At 42.1% G+C, this 26,879-nt stretch overlaps 1 protein-coding gene across 2 annotated transcripts in view; it reads left to right on the top strand.

Annotated features, from left to right (window-relative positions):
* Positions 1–564: 564 nt before the first annotated feature.
* LOC108799654 (transcriptional enhancer factor TEF-1-like) overlaps positions 565–26,879 on the top strand; it is a 149,089-nt gene continuing 122,774 nt past the window's right edge. The window contains exon 1 of one of the 2 annotated variants that reach the window (XM_018571550.1): positions 565–979. The gene's annotated coding sequence lies outside the window, so the exon portion shown is untranslated. The remainder of the gene's footprint in view (positions 980–26,879) is intronic. The other variant, XM_018571551.1, reaches the window with a different exon arrangement.

Below are 26,879 nucleotides of genomic sequence, written 5' to 3'. Positions count from 1 at the left end.
GAATTAGGCATAGGACTTATTAAAGGGGCTATAGCGCCAGAAAAGTGTTTCAAGTGCTTTATTGATTTCCCCCATTATATTCTGATAAAAACCAACATGTCGCAAAGTAATCTGTGTGCTCCCATATTACTGGATGTCACTTTTGCTCTGCAGTAAAATCTCATAAATTGTTTTGAAATATACACAACCATACAATAACAACATTATACAATAACAACGGTATACAATAACAACACAATACAATATACAATGACAACGGTGTACAATAACAACACTATACATTATCAACATAATACACTATACAATAACAACACTCTTTTGCATCAATAATATTTATTTTTCAGTTACAATATAATCTCAATTGATTTCCTTTTTCTTGCAGCACCTGTGCAGTGTAATACACCGATTTACACCGATGTCTGTGGCTGGAAAAGTTTTCCTCCTCTATAGAGACTTCCATCACTCTTCTCCCGGCTCCACTCTGCTCTGTGCCACTGACTCCCGTGGGGGGGGTCGGACAATGAGCGGAGCCCCTCCCTCTCCAGACTCCGCCCCTGAACTGCAACTGACTCATTGAGCTAATTTCATTCCTCTCTTCATTCCAGAGATTCCTCTGAAAAGCTGTCACCTTTCCAAAATACCAAGCCGGCTTTCCTACCACCACCACCACCACCACCATCATCATCAACAACAACAACAACAGCAGCAGCAGCAGCAGCAGCGGCTCGGCTAGCCAGAGAGCCCTCCTCAGCCTCACCTGACCTTCATCACACAGTAGAGGAGGGGGCAGAGACAATCCCTCTAAGTGCTGCCCAAAAGAGAGAAAAAAGAATCCAAGTCTTTCCCCCATCCAAAGTACCGAGCAGGGGCTGCCTTCCCTCTGCCCCCACTCTGTGCTGGCTCCCAGATCCCCCCACTACAAGCCAGTGGCCACCAAGTCCTTCTAGTAAAGCCCCTGCACGCTTCTCCTGCTGGCAAGGTAAGCAGAAAAAGTTCCAGATCTGTGTATTTCTCTCTCTCTCTCTCTCTCTCTCCCCCCTGTCTATCACAGGATGCGGGAGCTTGAAATCCTTGTCGTTTCTAGCATGTTTGGCATTTTTTGGGTTCCTTTCTCTCTTCCTGATCACTTTGAGCCTGGATCGAGCTGGAGGGGAGGATCACCGAGAGCTTTTCTCGTCCTGTCCTTCCCAGGAATATGGGACTGAGTTGCTTTTTCCTGATTTCTGCTCTTTTTAGCTCTTCCGAGCTCCTTTCTATAGAGGTGGATAATGGATCTCTTTTTAGACGTGGTGATCTGCCTTCCTCAGCCTGGGATCGGACTCCTGATAAAATTTTAACTGTGGAAAACTTTTAAAACCTCTTTTTTTAGTTGTGTTGATTTGGTCTTTGTTGCCTCCTCACACACCAGCTCCCCCAGCCTGGGATCTGCTCCATTCCTCTATCCATTTAAGTCCTGATCCTTTGTTTTTCCATCTTTCTGCTGATCTAAGCAGGAAACCCTGAGCGCTGTGCGAAGCATGGAGTTTAGTTTTTTTCCCCTCAGTTGGTTGCAAGTTTTAATTATGTCTTGAACTCAGTGTTGATTGACACCCCCCATCACCAGCTAGGTTTTAGTTGTGAGATGAATCCATTGTAAACCTTTTAATTGCTATTGATGACCCCTTTGGAAACTTTTTAAAACTTGACTTCTGAACTTTTCCCGATTAAGTTTGAAGGTGTTTAGTAATTGTGTTTTAAAGTATTACCTTTTTCATTTAACTGTAACAAAGCTTTGATCACAGTGACTCATGTTAACCCCTTGCTATGCAAGCAGTGGCAAGCTCTTTGTCTTGGAGTGAAGAAGGGTGTTGGTGATGGACAGGGAGGGAACGGGGGGGGGGCAGTACTGGGGTTACTGTATTTGCCATATTGCCCAACTGTTGCTGACCAGCTTGCAGGAAATGGGAGCCGACATGGAAAGCTGGAAGAGGGAGGGGGAGGTTAGAGAAGAAAAAAAAGGAGGGAGAAGGACAGATAAGGAGGGAAGGAACACAGCAGGCTTTCAAAGTTTGCTCTCTTTGTTCAGCTGCTTGTGCTGTAGGGCTCTGCCATGCTGGCTGGGCTCTGCATTAGCTCTATTTGTTTTGTAGTACCTACAGTATAAATAAAGCAGGAAGCTTGTTTCCACTCTTTTCACTGGCAAGTAAACAAAACTCTTCATGGGGGGTTGGGTGGGGAGAAAATCACAGCACAATACCCTGGGATTTGCCATTGGTGTTACTGGATCTAACTAGTAAAATATAAGAGCTGAAATTGTGGATGATCTGAGAAAATCTAAGGCCATACACCTATAGATATTCTATAGATTTCTTTTCTATCAGCCTATGGTCAGATGGAAAAAATGCAATAGATTCCTCCAACTACGCTAAACTGTGTGGATGGGGTAATCTCCCACTGGGCCAAGCTTCAGTATCTTGCTAGTCGGCCCGCTGGCTGTCAAAATACCTGAACAATCTGATTGGATGCAGGAGCCAGTGGGGCTGACTAGCAAGAAACTGAAGCTTGGCCCAGTGGGAGATTCCTCCACCCACACAGTTTAGCGTGGATGGAGGAATCTGTTGCACTTTTTCCATCTGACCATAGAAAATCTGCAGAAAATCTATAGGTTTATGGCCAGCTTTACAGATAACTTTTTACAATAATGTTTCAATAATGTTTCTGGTTATGTGATTTTCCAAGGATTGTAACCAATCAAATGTTTCAATGACTCTAATTTTTATAAGCTGTTCATTATATTGAATGCCATTGGCTTTGTATGGCCGTTTACTTGTACTTCCTTATTTTAATTACAGACCTCTTTTCCAACTTTTGGCCGTTCTTTAGTGTACCGGCCAAAATTCGAACAGAGTGCAGTGTGTGGAGCTGTCAGTTACATATAAGGCGGCATTCCTCGGTCACCTGATCGAAAGAGCTGGCTGAAAAATGTTCGATCGATCAGAGCCGTCAGCCAATAAGCTGCCTGCTCTGATTGGGTATTCTGACAGGTGCTGCCGGAATACCCAATGTAAACAGTGGGATTCCTAGATCGACACGCTGTTTGTGTTGATGGAGGAATCGGGTCAATTTTTTTTCGTTCAAAAAAACAATTTTGTTAGTTTTATGGTATTATTTATGGCAGGGCCGTCCTTTAGGGCCGGGGGGGGGGCCCAAGAAATTGTTTGCCCAGGGTCCAATCAGTATTAAAGACGGCCCTGATTTATGGTATTATAGGTATATGGCCAGCCTAAGAAGCTATTGGAAGTTGTTGGTAGCCCTCGCTGTACTAGTTAAACAAACGTCTATAGCAGCCTTTGTCAACCAGGGTTCTGTGGAACCCTATGCTTCCTTCAGAGATTGTTAGGGGTTCCTTGAGCTGTGGCTAATTGACCTACCCATTTCATGGTGCCTACATAGTTACAAGCCCAAACTCAGCAACATGATACCAATTATCTATTTAGATGTTGGTAAGGGTGGAATTCTGACGACCACTGTAAGTTGCAATCTTTGTACTGACAACCATGGGTTGAACTTGATGGACGTATGTCTTTATTCAACCCCAAATACTATGTAACTATGTAACTATGTAATCAATGTAAGTGGTATTTTTCCTATTGACCCCCAATTAATTGGCTTAAGTAAGGCTTTGCCGAGACCTGAAACTTACTTTATAAGTTCCTTTGGTGTAAAAAGGTTGAGAAAGGCTTGTCTATAATATCTAGATTTGAGAACCGTTAGTGTGATTTATCATACTCGGTATATACATAACTTAATCAAAATCTTTCGATTGGACTCGGTATATACATAACTAAATCAAAATGTTTCGATTGGTCTAATATTATCCTGTTCTAGCATTTCTTGCGACCACTGGCCAATGACTGCCAGAAGTCCTTTTTTATGTACAGGTTTGAACATTTTTGTGTAAAAGGGTTCCATTCATTCTTTTATGTATGGCGAAATTAGAACAAGCTTGTTTTTGCTCATATGCCACATTTACACATAGGCAGAATCAGAGAGCACACGATGATGGGTTTGAGAAGGTGTAGCTGTCACCCTGCGTGTCATTGTTGGTGAGACATCTGCCTGTTTAAGGCCAAACTCGGAGTCATCCATATTGAATATACTTTAAAGTAGTGAGAAGTAGTTGTCCACATAAACTTCCTGATTGCCAGAAGTGATCCTCAGACCTGTTGCATCACTTGTGAATGGCTGGCAAAAGCTCCACTATTATAGCATAGGTCACTGTATAAACGTAAACAGCCCATACACCAGTAGAATATCACTAGGAAAAATCAGTTTTTAGAGCGTTTGATTTTCTAATACTTAATGGGGCTAAATCGATGATCATTTTTGACTGAACTGAGTGGACTGGAGCAGGAAGGAAACATTTTCTTGAATGAGCAAAATTGTAATTGCAATTTTTTTTTTTTTTGGTATGAATGTTCATACAAAAATCGAGCAGTGCCTGGCTGGCTTTAGAGAATCTGTCACTTCTCAACCCATGTGAACTTCACATCAGATTATATCTAACACACAGGAATAGGGCTTGTTCACACCATGCCCGGGTCATGTCCATACCAGAACAATTTCTTCCCGGACCAAAAAAGTATCCCAATTTATCCCTATGGTATTTCTGGGCTCTGTTCAAACCAGTGCAGTCAGTTCCAGTACAGACAAAAAAATACTGTTTGTCTCATTTTCTCTGGTCTGGAATGCATGGAAACGCCACAAAAATGCATACAAATGCATCGGAATGCACTGGACTGCACCCTAAAGCCCATTTTGAGCTCAGAAAATGAACTGTACTGTGTTTGCAGATCTGCTCCAGATCTGGTCTGGACATGGTGTGAACAAGCCCTCACACCAAATAGTTCCAGAGTGGTTAGCTGCTAGAATGCACTGTATCGCATCCCGGCCAGCTTGCTGCGTTCAGGGGCAGGAGAGGGCGTGGCGGTGCATTGAAGTCATAAGCACCGCAACCACACACCCCGCCCACACCAGAAAGTGTGGCACATCATTGCCTGCTTTCCGGTCCAGTGCGATCTAAAAATATAATGCATGCAGCATTTTTTCAGATCGCATTGGAGCGGAACACAGGCATTGTTGTGCCACATGTTCTGGTGTGGGTGATTGCACTGCGAGTGGGGGGCGTGGCTGCAGTGCCATTGACTTCAATGCACCGCCATTTAAGTTTTACCTCTCCCGCCCCTAAACGCAGGAAGGCGGCTGTTATACGGTACAGTGCTTTCCAGCAGCTAACCGTTCTGGAACGCACTGTAAATTGTGTGAACAAGCCCTTAGACACGTGACAGTGTTACAGGGCTGTGTTTGGTCTATAGGCCCAAGCATTGCATCATGGAAGGATGTTGTATCCCTTCCCGTATGCGGAAGCATCAGATATTTTGCAGTGGCTGCAACAGAGGGAGCCGACAAATAGTTTTGTTTATTCTTGCACTCATAGTTGTACTACTAATGGTAAGTTGATTAATATATTAAGTAGTGCACACACAAAACACATTCATATTTACCATTAATGTGTAGTAGCCCCTCAGGGCAGTACTGCTGGCTTATCAAATTAACCTTTTTTTAAAAAAAAAATGTTTTGTTCAATTTGCAGCTGTAAATTCAGTTCTACATGGTGCTGAACTATGTTTTCTTTGCTAATCACTGGATACTGCAATTCTATGTTGAATATTAAATTATGGTAAGATTGCGTGAGTTGGTAAAAGCAGATGACCTCTAAAGTCGGCCCGATTTTTTTTCTTTTTTTTTTTTTGCAGTTCCATGTCATGCTGCAGGACATGTCATGTCTCCATGGTGACTTGTTTTATGAATATGACTTGACACATTGTAATTAGTCTTGTAAAAGTAGGTTGGATACATTTAGAACAAAGCTGCCAAATCGAATGCAGACCTAGAAGGCTTCTCCGTGGAAAAATGACTTCAATTGTGGGTGTGTTGTCAGTATGGTGTTATAAGCTTTGAGTAACCAACCACAATGTAACATCATGTTACTGTAATGTTTAAATCTCATTGGACTTGACCAACAAAACTATTACTTTTTTTATAATAACGATTCTTTTCCTGGTGTGTTAGCTTTGTGACTTGAGACTTTTGTCACTAAAGATGTAGTCTGGAGGGATCTACTTGGAGGTATTGGAGAAGGACTCGGCAACCTTTTCCACATTAAGGGCTTTATTAATAAAAGTATAGCCAGATGGATGCCATTCACACGGCATTAGCGCCCCTAGATGGCGCTGACGATTATAGTAATTTATTTTATCAAAATAAATTGAATTGAAGCACTGTCAATTTTACAAGCCTTAAAGGAGAACTATGAGGTGAGTGAAAATCACTCAGCCTCATAATTCGAGCTGACGTGTGACAATGAAACTGTCTCACGTCGGCTCAATAGATCGGGAAGTAAGCGAACACATACCGTCGCTTGATCACTTCTCGATCCTGTCCCTGCAGAGAGCTGTGACTGTCACTCACGGCTCCCTGCAGGGATTCCCCCCTCCCCTGTTCGATCCTCCAGTGCTGACTAGCGGAACGGACGGGGAAGGGGGCAGGTACAGCTGGCTATGCCTCTAGATAGGCAGAACCAGCTGTCAATCACGCAGCTGGGTGGATCTCGACAGTAATGTCGGGATCCGTCCCGGCTGTGGCGGTCTCAGTATACCGCGAGCTAGCACTATTTTAAACAATGACTAACCTGTGTATATGACCTGTATAAACTCTAAGGTGAATGGGCCTCAGTCTTGCATCTTTTTTAGTTTAATTTTTTTGATCCTGTATTGGTTAGATTCTTATAGAATACCTTTTTGAGAGCTCCTTTCAGTCGGCCAGTTCAAAATACATCTACGTATAGTGTAATCTATTCACACCTTATTGTAGTGTGTTTTTCCCCATCTGCATGCATTCTGCAATATTTCTACTCCTTGTTTCAGTGACTTGGTATGTTAGCAATTTATTTGAGCAATCTCAGGTTATTAATCAGTAAAAAATTTCAGCATCTCTGTGTTTTGATTCAGTTTCTTCCAGACTGTAGATTTATAATCTGCTAGCTGGGACTCCACCGACAAAACTATAGCTGTTCATGCACTTATTTTTTTTCTCACAGACCCATGGATGAGAAAACAGCATGGAAGGGGAGGATCTCCTCTAATGGACTATTGTATTCTGACCGCCAGTGCCTGCAACTATCAGAATACACGAATAGTGACCTCTGCTGATTGGCTGCAGTCGCTATTTGGCCAACATTTTTCGGCCTGGCTCCTTAGAGAAAAATTGATTTACAGATCGACTTTTGTCCAACGAAGTGGTGCCTGCAGGCCTGTACACAGCTCAAATAGAACTTTGGCCACACCAGCAGGATTAGGCTGAAATTCAAGCAATATATGGCCAGCTTATTGCTGCAGCACCTCCATGACTGTAGTTGGTGATTTGCACATAATAAAATCTACAGTGCTGGTCATAGGTGATGCAAGATGTATCATCGCATAGTTGACTTCCCCCAGAAATGCTGCTTGCAAGGAAATCACTTATCTTATTAGAATTATCATCAAACATGGCCTCTGTTTAGCTACTAAGAGATTTTAGAAACAGTCACTTTTCCAACTGGCCTGACAAAAACTTTACTAGGGGTGTATGAAGTAGAATGATGCAGAACAAACTTTCCTTTATACCCGCTGTACACTAGAGTTCAATAATAAATATAAACATCCTGTGGAATGTTCTCATTACATCAGTTGGGGAGTTTGTAGTCATGTGCTGTGCAGGAACCTTTAACAGGAAATTACCTTACACAGAAGCTACTGTAGCAGAAGTCCGTAAGCTTTGTTTATAAGATTTCACAGTTTAAGGCGTTTTAATTTAAAAGCAGGACCTTAACTTAATGCTACATATAGGGGAGCAATTGAGTGAACTGGATATATCAGACGGGCTGCTTTATTTAGTCACATGACTGGAAGTAAAAAAAAGAAATGCACAAAAAAATATGATTTTGCAGACAATCCTTTAAAGCTGAACTCAAGGATAAGCAAATATTGTTTAAATACAAGAGTCATATATATTCTTACTTGAATCTTGGTGTGCATTGTATATTGTTTCCAGATCTGTGCAGTAATTTAGTGTATACTTTGCCTCTAAACTTCCTGTAATAAAGACTGCTTACTGTTGCTCTCTTTTATTGTGCAGTGTGACTGGTCTTCTATCCACCTGCCCTGTAGATTTCTGCAGACAGCCTGCAGTAGGCAGAGCCTGCTGGGTCCCTCCCACATCTCTGCACAGGCAGTACAGTAATTATGTTACTGCTAATTTTATAAGGTAATATATGGGTTTGCAAAAGGATTTGGTGCACACAAAGTAGATGTACTGTATATCCTTTTGTGGCTATTGAGAAATATATTTAAATAAAAGGCTTTTGTGTCTGAAGTTCAGATTTTATTCCTTGTTAGTACATGTATAGTATTATTAAGCTGCCCATACACTAGTAGATTTCCAAACAAAAGATCTTTTATTTACCAATGAAAGATCAATCTTTACCACCCTTGATGAATGCCGAATTAAATTTTGTTCTATTTTGAGATTCGATTTTGGAATGAATGGAGTTTCCTGAACGAAAACCATATTCACTGTTAGAAATGTAATTTGTTCAAGAAAACATTTCTATTGTGCTCTTTGGAGTTTTGCGTCCCGATGGTCGAAATTGATCGTCGATTTGACCCATCAACTAACAGAAAGTCGAAAGAAAGATTTTTCGTAAGAAAGTTTATTAGTATCTCACAAAAGTGAATACACCCCTCGCATTTTTGTAAATATTTTATTATATCATTTCATGTGACGACACAGAAGAAATTACACTTTGCTACAATGTAAAGTAGTGAGTGTACAGCTTGTATTATCAGAGCTTGTATAAATATACAGCTTGTATAAATTTGCTGTCCCCTCAAAATAACTCAACACACAGCCATTAATGTCTAAACCGCTGGTAACAAAAGTGAGTACACCCCTAAGTGAAAATGTCCAAATTGGGCCCAAAGTGTCTATTTTGTGTGGCCGCCATTATTTTCCAGCACTGCCCTAACCCTCTTGGGCATGGATTTCACCAGAGCTTCACAGGTTGCCACTGGAGCCCTCTTCCACTCCTCCATGACGACATCACGGAGCTAGTAGATGTTAGAGACCTTGCGCTCCTCCACCTTCCGTTTGAGGATGCCCCACAGATGCTCAATACTGTTTAGGTATGGAGACATGCTTGGCCAGTCCTTTGCCCTCAGGTTCTTTAGCAAGGCAGTGGTCGTCTTGGAGGTGTGTTGGGGTCGTTATCATGTTGAAATACTGCCCTGCGGCCCAGTCTCCGAAGGGAGGTTATCATGCTCTGCTTCAGTATGTCACAGTACATGTTGGCATTCATGGTTTCCTCAATGAACTGTAGCACCCCAGTGCCGGCAAGCACTCATACAGCCCCAGACCATGACAGTCCCACCACCATGATTGACTGTACTCCTCACGTGGTTGCCGCCACACACGCTTGACACCATCTGAACCAAGTGAGTTTATATTGGTCTCATTAAACCGCAGGACATGGTTCCAGTAATCCATGTTCTTAGTCTGCTTGTCTTCAGCAAACTGTTTGCGGGCTTTCTTGTGCATCATCTTTAGAAGAGGCTTCCTTCTGGGACGACAGCCATGCAGACCAATTTGATGCAGTGTGCGGCCTATTATCTGAGCACTGACAGGCTGGCCCCCCACCCCTTCAACCTCTGCAGCAATGGTGGCAGCACTCGTACGTCTATTTCCCAAAGACAACCTCTGGATATGACGCGGAGCACGTGCACTCAACTTCTTTGGTCGACAATGGCGAGGCCTGTTCTGAGTGGAACCTGTCCTGTTAAACAGCTGTATGGTCTTGGCCACCGTGCTGTAGCTCAGTTTCAGGATCTTGCCAATCTTCCTATAGCCTAGGCCATCTTTATGTGGGGCAACAATTCTTTTTTTTTCCAGATCCTCAGAGAGTTCTTTGCCATGAGGTGCCATGTTGAACTTCCAGTAACCAGTATGAGAAAGTGAGAGCGATAACACCAAATGACTAATTGGGCCCAATTTGGACATTTTCACTTAGGGGTGTACTCACTTTTGTTGCCAGCGGTTTAGACATTAATGGCTGTGTGTTGAGTTATTTTGAGGGGACAGCAAATGTACACTGATATACAAGCTGTACACTCACTACTTTACATTGTAGCAAAGTGTAATTTCTTCTGTGTCGTCACATGAAATGATATAATAAAATATTTACAAAAATGTGAGGGGTGTACTCACTTCTGTGAGATACTGTATATAATTTTAATTCAGTGCGTTTCATAGTTGAAAACCAGCCCTTGACTGTTCATGCAGGCGCCCCTTGCAATCAGACCGTTCACATCTTGTTCTGTTTGCTCATAAGTTGTTAAACTGGTTCCTGTTTTGAAACATTTGTACCTGTGTTCGTATCTATCTTCCTTGGAGCAATTTTAAAGCAATTTGACCCCAATAAGGTGGTGAAAAAATTGCCAATTTATAGAGCAGAGTTTTTGATTTTCAATATTTGAAGTACTCCCTCCTCTTATGTATAAATTCTACTGATTAAAGGATAATCCCCTTCCTATAAAATTTGGATAGTCTAAGGCAGAGCAGTACACTGTAAACAGTGCTTATTCACTACTGATTTTACTTGTACACGTTATTCGAATTGTCCATTGTATCCTGTAGTGTTTTTTCATTTTTTTTTTACACTGACCTGTGCCTATGGTTGTCGTCTCTGCTCATCAATGTAATGTTCAGTTCTTGTATTTTCTGGGGTTGATCAGTTCCTTGTTATGCCTCATGCACATTAGCCAGCTGCATTTAAGTACAAGAGAAGTTATCAGCTAAGTATAAATTACTTTGTTTTCTAGATCACTTTTCTAGATTCACCGGCTGCAATGCGATCGCCCGCACGTGATCGCAAGGCATATTGTGCCTGCGGTCCAGTCCGGTGCGATCAAAAAGCTGCAAGCACAATGTGCCTTGCGATCCCGTGCAGGCGATCGCATTGCGGCCAGAGCGCGTGGCTATGGTGCCATTCAATAGCCCGCCACGCCCCCTCCTGCCCCACTAAAAAGTGAGCCGGCCGCAATGCGAGGCAGTCCATTCTGACGGCCCGGAACACACTGAAACTGGTGTGAACGGGCCCGAAGGCCCCTTGCGAGCCAGCGTAAGGTCCGTTGTGACATCTGTGTACATTCATTGTCCTTCCTGTGACCGTTGTGACATCCGTGTTCATCCATGGTCTGCACTGTGACATGGTGTCCTAAGGAACAAAGGGCCCTGGTGCAAGACTGTATTCCCACTTACCCTCCAATGCTGGGGGGGGGCAAGAAACTCCTCCAGAAGATGCCGCTCTTCAACCCTCCGGAGATACTACTGCAATCTCCAAAACCCAGAGAGCACCATACTCGCCCCCCTGGCAGCTGCACGACTGTGTTCAAACAAAAGTTTCCTTAAATGCCCATTCACACTGAGCGTTTAATCGCGCGATTTCTCCCCCGATATCGCGCATATTTGCCGCGCAATATTGCGAGAAGTCGCTCGTCCAATGATTTTCAATGGAGCTGTTCTATTGTACAGCTCCATGTCGCGCGTCACTTGTGCAGGACCCTTTTTTCCGCGGATGTCGCATGATTTTTCTCTTTTTGCATGCAGCTCTAAGTAAGTGTCGCTCAGTGTGAATGGGGCCTAAGTGATGAAATGGGGGTTAAAATGGGAGGCACCAGGACAGTGCATCATTGATGTGCAGGAGTGAGCTATGGGCAACATTTGGCTCCCGTAAGGTCTTAGCAAGTGCAAGACCTTACAGTAGCCACGTCAGTTTAAAAATTTAAAGCGGACCTCCTCCTCCAATAGTGGGGACCCAGGACCGAACCCACCAGAGCCCGAGAATGCTTCAGTCATGTGGCAGCTCTCAAAGCCTGGAGTATCATTTCCTACAGATATGGTAAACATTCCCCCCATATTTCCTATGCCTTGGAAGGATCATAGCTAATGTTTGAATATAGGTCCTTTTTGAAAATCTGAAATCAATCACTTGAAGTGACAGCTTAAATTTTGCTATACTTTTCTTTGTACACATCATGATTGTGAATAGTGTGGGAGGTATTTTGTGTAAATTAATAGCACTGACTGTTGTGGCAGATAGAACCTAAAACAAAAAACTCCTCTGTCACAGGGACAGTCAACCTGCGTTGTCACACACCCCGACCACTGTGTTCTATTCTATGCAGATGGTGCAAATATAACAACTCAACAGTGAATAAGGGCCTATTCTTTACCAGAAGAAACCCCATTACATAAATACACTGTGGGACTTAAACCTATCTCCGCCACGCTGAGAGGATTAGCCCGATTAACCCCGTCAGTGCCAGCAGTCACTCTCAACATACAAGTATTTCAGTTACCTCCTGGGGCAGCTGGAGGATTATCTGCCAATCACAGACTCTTCATATTCATTCCTATTGATATGTTTGTATGCTTGTTTAACTGGTAACATTTAAATTTGCATGTATTTTTTAATGTTCAAAGTAACAAAGTCAGTGTTAAGAATAAAACTTATTTTTGATTTTGGAATGGATGGAGTTTAGTGAAGAAAATCATCAGGTTCACTGTTAAAAATTTAATTCATTCGACAAAACATTTCCATCCAGCCTCTTCCATTTTTCTACAATTGAGTTTATTTTTGATCATTGATTTGACCCTATTAACTAAAAAAAAAAAGAAAAAATTTAACGAACGTTATGAAAAAAAAAGTAAACAAAATTCTAACCATGCTTACCCAACTTTATTGCTTAGGTTTATGTCTTATGATCTGTAGATATAATTATTAGCAGGGGTTCTCTCAGACCTGAAAGTTTTATATAGGGTTCCTCCATGTTAAGGTGCCCATACACTGCACGATTCTCGTACGAGAATCGCGGGAAATCCCGCGATCGTACGATAATCGTACAGTGTATGGAAGGCGTGCAACCGTTTCTACTGTACGGACGCACTTCTTCCGTCGAACCAGCATGCTAGAAAACCCGCCGGGAATCGTCCGATTCTCGGCGACTTAGTGGCCTGCTGGTTCGACAACTGCCGAACGGGCCCGTGTGAGCACGCGCACACTGCCCGTTTGCAGTCATCGTAAGCCCGCCCCTCATTACAGTCATCGTAAGCACGATCTGCCTGCCCAAGATGGGCAGATCGTAAGTTTTTTTTAAAGTACTTTACAACCCTCGCAAGACAAAAGTCTTGCGAGGGTTGTAAAGTGTATGTCCACCTTTACAAAGGTTGGGAAAGGCTGCTTTAATAGGCTTGTATCTGATTGGTGCCTACAGGTAAGTAACTCCAGCTTTGAGTAGTGATAGTTATTGATGCATTGAGCCATTTGTGAGTTGAGCTAACAGACCTGGTCAGGTACTTGGGGAAAAGTTGTTAGTTGCAGGTCAGGCTGATCAAGAGTTTGCCAGCTGCCAAAAATTGCTTATTAAGGCCCTGCTCACACCGGGACGTTTTGTCACACATTTTGTTTCAGTGCTGAAACGCATGCAGGAGCTGTTCACGCGAGCACGGGTAACATTACGCCCGTTGTTTAAATAGTCCATGAGCTTCTTTTGTGGTGCTTATCAGCTCGTTTTGCTCTATAGACTTCAATGGAATCGCACTGATCAGCGTGTTTTTTTTTGCACTTTTTCCCACTTTTTTTTACTGCTTTTCTGCAGCTGAGATTGCTTTTCATTCGACAACTGAAGATTAGCCTTAAAATGCTCTTACAGATAAATAGAAATTGCCTGTAAAATGTGCTGAAATGCGGAAAAAAACGCTAAAAACATTGTCGCCCTGGTGTGCAATTTACTGTACCACACCACAATGATGCAATCCTTAGTTGAAAGACATTGCTTCATTGTAATTAGTATCGTGTTCAAGTTTGGGTTGTGGTTGCCAGTTGTTTACATGCCTCCATGTTAACAAAACAGTGGACACAACCAGGGGGTATATGTCATCAAATACCTCCAAATTTTATGCCTGAAACACACCCTAACAGACTCTGCCATCATGCTTTGACGTGCATGCATTGCAGAACATCACAATCTTGCGTTGTGGTGCACTGCATCTATAAAAAATGCTGCATTCCCTTTTTTTTTTCCAGGTGCGTTGGCAGCCTATTCAATATGAATGAATAATGCAATGCACATTAATGTAGGACATACAGTGTGCTAATTCAATGCACAGGAACAGAGAAGTGTGAACAGGCCCTTGTGATGGGGCTTAGAGTAGAATTTAAAATTAAAACCTGCAGTGCTGACAGAACTGAATTGTTTTTTTTTGTATCCCTGGTGATTCAGAGGTAGACAGATGTAAAAAGTTCTGAAGCCAGTCAGCAGGAAGTTTCCAACATTAGCATGTTCGCATTCTCTGACCATCTCTTGTAGCATACAGTATCTGCAGTGTATGATCACTTTCTAACATTACATTCACTGTGCAGCCCTTTGGTGATGTCAGGGGACACACTTAAAGCTGAATTCCACCATAAGCAAATATTGTCTAAATACAAGAGGCATGTATATTCTTAGTGAATCTTAGTTGGCTTTGTGCATTTTTCCAGATTTGTGCATTATTCCAGTGTGAAACTTTGCCTCTGTGCAAGAACTTCCTGTAATAAAGACAAGTTACTGCTACTCCCCCTTCCTTGTGCAAGCTGACTGGTCTAGTCTCCGCCCCCTCCTGTAGTTTCCTGCAGTTAGCCTGTAGTTGACGGGTCTACTGGGATCTTACAATTATGTCACTGCTACTTTTTTATGGTAATATCTGAGTTTGCAAAGGCTCTTCTTAGTGCACACAAAGTGGATTTAAATCATCTGCGGCGCGCAAGTGGGAAACTGGCAAAATTTAAAAACAGGCAACGATGCCTGTTTACATACAAGCATATAGCCAGCGGATCGCTTGTATAAGGTGCCGATCTGTGTGCCCCCCCCTCCTCTGGTCCCGAGCTCCACTGTGTCCAGTGCGAGCCCGGGACCAAGCACGGTGGATCTGTGACAGGGGATCAGAGAGAGATCGGTACATGATCTCCCTCTGATCTCCTCTCTGGTGTCAGAATGCAGGAAGTGATGTATATTATTCATATACTGCTGTCACTCTCCGGCTTCAGAAGCTGATGAAGCAGATCTCTGCTTTATCAGCTTCTTTGGGGGTCCCTAGGTGACACCCCTGATGTCTCCATAAAGAGGACCTGTCACATCATCTTTGCTCTCACATAGAGGGCTTCTTAGCCCCCTATGTGATAATAAAGTTAAGTGAAAAAGAAAAACAGGAAAAAATAATTAAAGTTGCAAAAAAAGTCACACATGGAAAAAGAATTTAAAAAAAAAAACCACATTTTAAAAAAAGTCCCCACCCATACATACATGGGTGCAAACATGCATTGGGTGCGCATACGTGCGAAAGCAACGATTGTGCCCATTACGCAGCACATGTTACATATCATCGCAGTGAGAGCAATAATTCTAGGGCCATTAAACACCGATAACACTAAACTGATGAGCGGTAAAAGCTTTTAAAGCATTGCCTATGGTAAATTTTGGGTATGGTAGTTTTTGCGATTTCCTGGGTGCGTGCAATTTTAGGCCGTGATCTGTTTGGTGTCTATTTACCCGACGTGACCCAGTGTTTTATATTTTACCAAAAAATTGGGTAATGTATTATAATGTAAAAAAAAACTTTTTTCTTCAAAATGTTCAAAAATGTTTCCTTTTTAATATAGTAAAAAAAAATAAAAACTGCATTGGTGGTTAAATACCACCAAAAGAAAGCTCTGCGTTCCCCAAAAATGGAATACAATTCATTTCAGTACAGCGTTGCATGACGGAATAAATGTCAGTCAAAGTACTGCAGCGCTAAATACTTAAAAATGCCCTTGCCAGGAAGGGGGTGTAAACACCTGGTCAACAAGTGGTTAAACATTCTTCCTGTATACCATTCCATCCTAGAAGAATCAAGTATGTCCTCTACCGCTTTTTCTTTACAGGATTTTATTTTTTATTTATAAGAAATTGCAGCATGTTTATAATGTATTAGTAGACGGTGATAGAAAAGGTTTTATTTATTTCAGACTTTAATTGTCAGAATTAGTTTGCACACTCAGCAGTCAGATAAAACATTGGAGCAGTTTATTTAGCCGTACACTGGGTGAGAGATGTTGGCGGCTGTAGACACCGAAGTTTCTATTAGGCCGCTGTTGGCGCCAGTACAAGTGCATTATTAGCATAACACCTTTCTTGGCAGCATTTTCCACAACCCTGTAATACACTTCTTTCCTTTAAAGAGACATATCAGTCTGTTTTGTGTTTAAAGTGTATTTCCACTTACATACGTTGAAGCACCTTACAGTGTGAAAAAATGCAGTCTGCTCTACTTTTTAAAAACACACATCATTGCAATACAATGGTGGGAACTACACACTAATTTTTAGTGTGTATGCATTTGGTGTGTGTTCATTGCTGCATGTGGATGAAACTTTGCCCCATGCACAAGTCATAAAAACTGGAGCAGGCAGAAACTGGAGCAGCTTCAGCTTCTCTGTTTAATTTTCAAAGCTTAACTGAAACGAGAAGCTGATTAGTTACTGTGGGCAACTGCTCCAGTTGCTATGAATTTCCTCCATTGTGTATGAACAGCCATGGTCAGATTTGTGCCCTGCAAATAAATGACCAGTGCAGCTACCCACTCATAACAGCGGATACATGTGATTAGGGCCTCTGACTAGCTCTGAACACGGATATATTATATCCAGGTCCTATAGTTCTAGTTGCAGCTGTGGCAGCCATTGCACAGGAGTGCTCCTGTGTCCAGATACAGAGTTTAGACGCATCTGTGCAACAAAAGTCAATGAAAGACTATTTCTATTTGTTTTTTTTGGCCAAAGCAAATGGAAAAACAAATTCTATGATCCAATGGGAGATATTTTGTAAGCTTGGAATTAGTGTTGGTGGTGGTGGGGTGGAACATAGTACCGGTAGTATATGAGAGTGTCTGATTTATTAATTGCATATTGGCTTCCTTCCTAATGCTAGAAAATAATTACACTTATTGAGGTGGCCATGAATGGCAAGATCTGATCATTTCATTGCCCTGATCAACACTAGAGTGAGGATTTGTGATGTCTGAACTAGTCATTTCGTATAGGTCTGTGGAGTAGCTCATTCTGCGTAATGGGTTGTGTCTTTTTAGGAGCTCCCTTTTATTTTTTATGCTAATATGTTTATAAGGAAAAAACCTGTCAAAATGTAATGGGTTCTACAAAAACAGTTGAATAGGGGGAAGGGATGCTAATGGGCTGCTACAGTGAATCTGCCTGGGGTGCCGCAGAGGGGAGAATACTGCTACAACTTGTAGGCTCAAAGCCAACTCCTGAAAGTCATCACTCTATTCAGTCTACTGTATAGGGGTTTTTTTTTTTACCTTTTAAAACTTTGCATGTTAAAATGAAAACTGTTTTATTAACAAATACAAGATAAAACTCACCCACGGCAGTATGCTAATGGTGTATGTTTTGTATTCTTTGTTGAGGTAAACATGTTTTCACATTGTGTAATATACCATTTTGTTTAGTACTAGGGCTCATTTCACATCATATAGGTTGGGCTGCTTTGGATAACACAGGAAAAAAGAAAAAATGAGGCATGCAGTATTTTACTGCATCCTGGTGTGTTAGGCCTTGTTCACACCAAGCGCGTTCCAGGAGCAGAGCAGTTACAGACCGCATCAAAACTGCGTCCAATGTATTCCAATAGTATTTTGGGCTCTAGTTCACACTGCAGCGTTCAGTTCCAGAGGATGTAAAACTGCAGCAAGCCCTATTTTACCTGCTCTGGAACGCATGCAAATGCATCAAAAACGCATGCAAACGCCCTGGAACGCAGTAAAAGCTAATTTTAAACAAAAATGTTTTTTTTTTAACCAAAATGGCCCGGAACGCATCAAAAACGCGGCACAACCCACTGCACTGCGTGTGCAGAAACTCATGCAGATCTGGTCTGCATTAGGTGTGAACAAGCCCTCAGGTAAAAAGACAGTAAGTAAAAAAATTAAATAATTAAACACTGCAATGCTTGTAGACAACTCAACGTGTGCAAAAACACACCACAGCTTAACCACTTGAAGACCGGGGTGTTAAACCCCCTTCCCATCCAGGCCATTTTTCAGTATTCAGCGCTGCAGTACTTTGACTGATATTTATTCTGTCATGCAATGCTGTACTGAAATAAATTTTATATCATTTGTTGGGGACAGATAGAGCTTTCTTTTGGTGGTATTTAATCGCCACTGGGGGTTTTATTTTTTAATATATTAAGGAACAATTATCGAAATTTTTAAAACAAAAACAGTTTCCCCTATATTAAATGATAAAACATTTTGTTATTACCCAATTTTTTGGTAAAATATAAAAGACGGGGTCACGTTGGGTAAATAAAATTGTAGAAATTTCACCAGCACACCAGTCCTTTTAAGATAGCAAAAGCTTCATTTATTGAAGTTTTTTGTCATATGACCAAACAAGCGCTTTCGTCAATGCTAAAGCCTGATGAAGGGACCCTGCGCGGTCCCGAAAGCGCTTGTTTGGTCATATGACAAAAAACTTAAATAAATGAAGCTTTTGCTATCTTAAAAGGACTGGTGTGCTGGTGACATTTCTACAATTTTGCTGACATTCGCGGCACCATCCGCGGTCACTGCGAGCACCCCCCACTACAAGGGACATGTCGGTAAGGAGTGCGACAAGGAGAGTACTCAACGTTGGGTAAATAGTCACCAAACATGTCAAGCCTAAAAATTGCGCGCGCGCGAAACCTCAAAAAACTACAATACCCAAAATTGGCCATTGGCGACGATTTAAAAGCTTTTACCGCTCATCGGTTTAGTGTTATCAGTTATATCAGTGATTGATGATATCAGTGATCTGTCCTGCCCTAAAATGATTGCTCTCCCTCCGACGTTCGCGACGATATGTAACATGTGTAGCGCAATTGTCGAATTCCCGCGCTGGCGCATCGAACGTGTATTTACACTTATATGTGCGTAAACGTGGTGGTGGGGGACTTAAAAATGTTTGGGGGTTTTTTCTACTTTTTTTATATGTGACTTTTCTTTTTTTACACGTATTGTTATTGCTATTACATAGGGGGATAACAATTCCCCTATATAATAGCAAAGGCACACTGACAAGTCCTCCTTTTATGGAGACATTAGGAGTCTCTAATACCCCTAATGTCATCTGGGGACCCCAAAAGAAGCTGATGAAGCACAGATCTGCTTCATCAGCTTCTTCTCTCTGTCTATAGCAGCCAGATGACTGACCGGTGAATGCAAAAGTGATGTAATGCACATTACTTCCGCATTCACAGCACGGAGGGAGGTCAGCAAGAAAGAAGATGCTGACCTCCCTCCCATCTTACCTCCTGACGCCCTCCCGAGCCGGTCCTGGGCCGCAGATGGGGCAGCGGATCCCGGGATTGAAGGTGAGGAGTTAGGAAAGGGGGGCGGCAGCAGCAGAATTCGGGAGAGGGGGCGCGCAGCCAGACAGCCCATACATACAATCAGCAGGCTATAGAGCGGCCGATCATATGTATGTGAAAAAGCCGGTAACGGCTTTTTTGTTTTTGTATTTTTCCTGCTGCATTAAAATGGCCAATGGGAATTGATTGTACCAAATTAAGATGCATGTTATGCGGCAAAACATGCTTCAGTCACTTGTCTTCCTCCTACTAAGTGTCCCCACCTTTTTCTGCACAGATACATGATGACAAAAGTGCAACTTTATGTGATAAAAACTTATTGATACACATAATAAACACTTGGTAAACAGAAGGAAAAAGTGAAACTAAACCAAAGAGGGGCACAGAATAAGCTTTACTGGCTAATAAAAACAATAGTAATGATCTTGTAGTATCTGCACTATTTAGGCCCCATTCACACTGAGTGACACTTACCTCGAGCGGATTTCTGTCACCGTCGGGCTGCGTGCAAAAATAGAAAAATTGCGCGACATCCGTGGGAAAAAGGGTCCTAAACAAGCGACGAGCGACAGGCGAGCTCCATAGAAAATCATTGGACAAGCGACTTCTTGCGATATCGCGCGGCAAATATGCGCGATATTGCGGCCAAATTCACGCCATTGCGTTTAGTTCGAGAGCTTTTATAAAAAACAGCAGCATGCTGTTTTTGCACCGTAATGTGCAAAAATGCATGTAGACACACCAGAACACTTAAACCAAAACAAAACCAGTTTAAAAAAGAAAAAATGCACTGCAACACATCAAATATGTGTCAAAAACACACATGGGTGAATATGCATAGAGAACGGATCTGGAGATGGTAGGAACAAGCCCTTAGGCAGGACTTCTAAATGTACTAATTCACTTTAAAAACTGGGCTAGTTCCTCAAAGAATAGATTTTCTCAAAAATCAGAGTCACTGGATTTTAAAAGTAATAATAAAGTGTCACTCTCCCCATACCCTCGCGTTATGCGTTGGGCACGCAGCCAGCTTTGCTATCTGCGGCACTGTTTGTTGGCATATTAGGCGGTGGTTTTATGTGCTTGTCTTCATGCAATTTTATAGTACTACTGGAACACACTGATGAGGGTAACTACCCTGATCCTACAGGGACACCAGGGCTAGTTCACACCCGAACTGCATCAGAACCACATCTGTCTGCACACCTGTGGTGTGATGCGGTTTACTGCGATTTTAAGCGGTTGATGCGTTTTTTTGCTTAAAATGGGATTTCAGGTGCGTTCTGTGCATTTGCATGCACTCGCATGCATTTTTGATGCGTTCCTTCACGATCCAATGCAGCTAAAATTGGGCAAGCAGTATGTTTTCTGGCTGCATTGGAACGGACTCCTCTGGTGTGACCAGAGCACAAGAATCACATAGGAAAGCATTGTGATGCATTTTTGATGCAGCTCGAAACGGAATGGACTGCATCTGGTGTGAACTAGCCCTTTACAGTGCCTTATACAGTGCCGCAGGGAGATGTTCTACATAATGGAACACTCATTGTGACACTCGCATATACAGTTGTGTGAAAAAGTGTTGGCCCCCTTCCTGATTTTTTCATTGTTTTGCACGTTTGTCACACTTTTTAATGTTTCAGATCATCAAACAAATTTAAATATTAGTCAAAGATAACACACGTAAACACAACATGCAGTTTTTTAAAGGAAGGTTTTTATTATTAATGGAAAAAAAAATCCAAACCCACATGGCCCTGTGTGAAAAAGTGTTTGCCCCCTAAACCTAATAACTGGTTGGGCCACCCTTAGCAGCAAGAACTGCAATCAAGCGTTTGCGATAACTTGCAATGAGTCTGTTACAGCGTTGTGCAGCCACATTGGGAGGTTTTCGAGCATGAACCGCCTTTTTAAGGTAATGCCACAGCATCTCAATAGGATTCAGGTCAGGACTTTCACTTTCTTCAGCCATTCAGTGGTGGACTTGCTTGTGTGTTTTGGATCATTGTCCTGCTGCAGAACCCAAGTTCGCTTCAGCTCGAGGTCACGAACAGATGGTCGCACATTATCCTTCAGGATTTTTTGGTAGACAGCAGAATTCATGGTTCCATTTATCAAAGCAAGTCTTCCAGGTCCTGAAGCAGCAAAACAGCCCCAGACCATCACACTACCACCACCATATTTTATTGTTGGTATGATGTTCTTTTTCTGAAATGCGGTGTTACTCTTACGCCAGATGTAATGGGACACACACCTTCCAAAAAGTTCAACTTTTGTCTCGTCAGTCCACAGAGTATTTTCCCAAAAGTGTTTGGGATCATCAAGATGTTTTCTGGCATAAAGGAGACGAGCTTTTATGTTCTTTTTGCTCAGCAGCGGTTTTCGTCTTGGAACTCTGCCATGCAGACCATTTTTGCCCAGTCTCTTTCTTATGGTGGAGTCATGAACACTGACCTGAACTGAGGCAAGTGAGGCCTGCAGTTCTTTGGATGTTGTTGTGGGGTCTTTTGTGACCTCTTGGATGAGTCGTCGCTGCGCTCTTGGGGTAATTTTGGTTGGCCGCCCACTCCTGGGAAGGTTCACCACTGTTCCATGTTTTCGCCATTTGTGGATAATGGCTCTCACTGTGGTTCGCTGGAGTCCCAAAGCTTTAGAAATGGCTTTATAACCTTTTCCAGACTGATAGATCTCAATTACGTTCTTTCTCATTTGTTCCTGGATTTCTTTGGATCTCGGCATGATGTGTAGCTTTTGAGGATCTTTTTGGTCTACTTCACTTTGTCAGTCAAGTCTTATTTAAGTGATTTCTTGATTGCGAACAGGTAATCAGGCCTGGGTGTGGCTAGAGAAATTGAACTCAGGTGTGATAAACCAGAGTTAAGTTATGTTTTAACAGGGGGGCAAACACTTTTTCACACAGGGCCATGTGGGTTTGGATTTTGTTTTCTTTTAATAAAAACCTTCCTTTAAAACTGCATGTTGTATTTACTTGTGTTATCTTTGACTAATATTTAAATTTGTTTGATGATCTGAAACATTAAAAAGTGTGACAAACGTGCAAAACAATGAAAAAATCAGGAAGGGGGCCAACACTTTTTCACACAACTGTATATGCGAGTGTCACAATGAGTGTTCCATTATGTAGAACATCTCCCTGCGGCACTGTATAAGGCACTGTAAAGGGCTAGTTCACACCAGATGCAGTCCATTCCGTTTCGAGCTGCATCAAAAATGCATCACAATGCTTTCCTATGTGATTCTTGTGCTCTGGTCACACCAGAGGAGTCCGTTCCAATGCAGCCAGAAAACATACTGCTTGCCCAATTTTAGCTGCATTGGATCGTGAAGGAACGCATCAAAAATGCATGCGAGTGCATGCAAATGCACAGAACGCACCTGAAATCCCATTTTAAGCAAAAAAACGCATCAACCGCTTAAAATCGCGCATGCAAAACAATGAAAAATCAGGAAGGGGGCCAACACTTTGTCACACAACTTTATATCTGTGCACAGGAGACGGATATACAAGTTCTACGGATTGATTTTAATTTAGGTTTAGTTACACTTTAACTTCCCCTCTTCTGATTTCAGTTTGGATGTAGCTACATTTCCACCTACATTGCAGTTCAAGCCATTTTGCTGCTATGTTCTTTAAGTGACCTTTAGTCTGGGAGTATATGACATAATGCTGGCTCTCTGTGGCAGAGGATCCTTGTTTAGGAAATTGGTAGCATTCCAAATGTTTAGCATTCCACAGAAAAATAGTGGAAAATTCAGATGTCTGATTGTTGAAATGAAGTATTATGCCAATTGTCATACTTGTAATACTCCTTGGAACTCTCTCTGAGTTAACTCTTTTATGTCATTAGCATACTGCGCTCAAGAGCACCTGTCTACATATAGTGAGTAGTACTTCCCTGTATTTTTGTTTAATCGACAATCCACATACTCTTTGAGGTTTCTTTGGGTTTTTATAACGGCATGGAACCTTTTAGTATTACACATCTAAAGAAAGGTAATCATAAAGGATTGTTGCTTTCAAGCTGACCAAACACTGGTTGAATTTTGTCCGAGATCTGCGTAAATTCTATCAGCATCTGGCCCAATCAGCAGCCTCCATTTGCCTCCATTTGTCAAAAGTTGATAAAAAGGCAATCCAAAAAAACATAGAACAATAACTGCAGCCAATCATCTGCAATCACTGTCCAGGTATTCTGACAGGCACCCCTGTTTAGGATGGATGGGGGAAATTGTTTTACCTTGTTTAAAAAATGTAAATGATGCCTTGTATACAGCGTAAGAATACGGACACCAACCTCGCTGTAAAACAGCGATTTAGCATGCGGCTGTTATGAATGAGCTCCTAAGCAGGATAATTTCATGTTGGCACTGCACCTTTCACATGGTGGGACCACTGTAGCTAGCAACCCCTTGTAACTCCTGTATGATTCAGCAAGTTTATGATCTGTCCATGATCATGCAGTGTAACTTCAGGAAGTGAGATACTATTGCTTGGTTACTCATCCACCAGTCCATAGTTATACTGTAACTTGCAGAGGTGGTAGACTGTAATAGTGAGGGTCATATGGCTTATTGCAGTAGAAGTATTAGGTTCCATCTGTTATACAGTTCTGTCTTCTGGTAAATGTCAGAGCCACTCAAATCAGGAATTGTCTTATTTGTTTACGTTTCTGCCATTTATTGAGACAAGGATCACCTTTTTTTTTCCTTTGCCCTGACTCAATCGTACATTATTATTTTGGCAATATCATAGCAATCTAATATGTAATCTTTTCTTAATTATATTATTTTGCAATTTTTTTCTCAAAACTTGAAACTTTAATGACAATTGGCTCTAATTTATATTTGGTTAGATCTCTGGAAGAACCTTTTTTACCCAATACACAATTCATTAATGGCAGTGATGCCTGGCTCTGGCTTGGCTTTCCTCAAGCAGCAGATCCTCATGAGAAATCTAAAATGCAGTACTTCCCCTTACTGTCTCGGTTTTTTTTATGGTTGATAGTTCCTCATATACATGCAGTCACTGTTCAGCTGAGAATTTTCATACCGCCTCCTTTGGCAAAAGTTGATTTGAAAAATTGACTTTTGTCTAATAGTGGTGTGCCAAGGGGGCCACACACACTGCTGGAATTTTGGCCAGGTCAGCAGCAGGAATTCTACCAGTGCATAGCCAGCTTTACTACCCCTTGTATTTTGTATGCAGACAAGGTGGACTAGAGGTAGTGTCATTGGGATCAGGGGCTGAATGCTGAAAACTCATATATAGTAATGTAATTGCCCCAAAAGCAGCAATGTCAGCTCCTGGGCAGCGTGGGGAATGAAAATGGATTGGGCTTTGCTGAATGAGAACTGCACAGGTCTAGTGATATTGGAAGATATTGTGTTACCTTCTCTTGTTTAGGCCTGGCTGTTACATGGATGGTTGTAAGAGGTTGTAATTGCCCCAAAAGCAGCAATGTCAGCTCCTGGGCAGCGTGGGGAATGAAAATGGATTGGGCTTTGCTGAATGAGAACTGCACAGGTCTAGTGATATTGGAAGATATTGTGTTACCTTCTCTTGTTTAGGCCTGGCTGTTACATGGATGGTTGTAAGAGGTTCAACATAAAACCTCACTTTCTCTGATTTTAAAATTGAGCTTAAATTAGATTGATTTATTTTAGCCAGGATTGTCTCTGAAGCCTCCTTGCTCTAAAGTCATGTTCACTAAACACGTCGTCTCACATCCTCTCATTGTTCTACGAACATGAATGAATAATTAAGGAAGTGACACGGTGGGTTTCCAGGCAGCACTCCATCCTCTTATTTCAGCGTGTTCCTTCCATAGCACATATATTCCCTATTTCTGACAAATGAGAATTTCCCAGAGAAGGGAAAGACTTGCCCAGAACATCATAGACCTCTGTGGCGTCATTACAAGAAAGAGAGTTTGTAAAGTACATTTACAGTTAACGAGTAAGCTATTCATAAGGCGTTCTGCAGCTAAACCTGTATTGCTGTTTAGGTACCTTACAGCTCTCGCAACCTATGGGGTTTATTTTTAGCAGAAGGCGTACTGCACTATGATAATTACTGGACTATCATTGCTGACCTCTTTCTAAAAATACTTTTTGCCTGACTTTCTCACTGTAAACTTGGTGTATTTCCACTTTTGCCACCAAATTAGGATAACACCTTTTTTTTTATTTGTTACATATTCTCAGTCACAAAGTACACCTTATTTTTTTTAAATTGCTACTACGACACTACATGCTCTGTTCTGAAAGAAAAGTTGTTCTCTGTGCTGAGTTTTGCTCTGAAATGCAACATGTGAACATAATTATTCCTGTCTGTATTGTGCTGGCAGATTACATTATCAGTTGTAAAATGCATTTGAACAATGCCTGTCCTAACAATTGGTTAAAGACTTATAAGCATTGTATGTTAATGAGAGGAAGCTCAGACTGTCCCTCTACTTTCACTTTCAAACTGCTCAGAGTAGCCTGGAATCTGCACAAAGCCCTTCACCAAAGATGCATCTAAAAGGTAAATCTATTTTTAAAATTATTTTTAGGTAAGTTGTGTGAATAGGAACATATAACATACATAAAGAACAGTTTTCTCAAATTTGACTGCAAAACTGGAAATATATTTTAACTACCACCCATCCATGGCCGTTCCTGAACGGCCGGACAGGAGTCTTGTAGGGGCGAAAGGGTGTCTAAGATGTCCTGCATCTCCCCGCGCTCGTGCTGGCGCTCAGCGCGCACACGAGTGGGGAACTGTTAGCAATGTAAACAGCAGATGGCTGTTTACATTCAAGCAATCGGGCATCTCTAGAGACACCCGATTGCTTGCAGGAGCTGTGGGTGTGCGCTTCCCCCTGTACCTCCGACCCACCACCTCCTTGCCGACGCTGTCAGTCCCGAAATCCGCTGTGCCCCGTGCGACTGGGACCGGCACGGCGAAGCTGTCAGTGGAGATCAAAGGGAGTTCAGTACTCCACCTCCCTTTTTGATCTCTTCTCGGTCCCCGAATGCAGGAACTGATGTATATTGCATCATTTCCTGCATTCAGTGTCACTCACCGGTACAGTACAAATTGTGTGTGTCTTACTGCACTCCTTACCTGATCTCCTATGACACCTGATGATGTCTGTAATAGGGTGCTTGTAGTGACCATGGAGGCACCGTGTAGTCAAGTAGTAATTCCAAAGGTTGTCACCAGCACTCCAAAAGTAGATAATAAATTTTAATGACAACGGTCATTCAAAATCACAAGTACTTTCGGGGCCA

The sequence above is a fragment of the Nanorana parkeri genome, unplaced genomic scaffold, assembly GCF_000935625.1.
Source record: "Nanorana parkeri isolate BGI_ZX_2015 unplaced genomic scaffold, ASM93562v1 scaffold1779, whole genome shotgun sequence".
Lineage (NCBI taxonomy): Eukaryota > Metazoa > Chordata > Amphibia > Anura > Dicroglossidae > Nanorana > Nanorana parkeri.
Note: the sequence above shows the minus strand (reverse complement) of the source record. Positions and strands in the feature narration are given on the sequence as shown.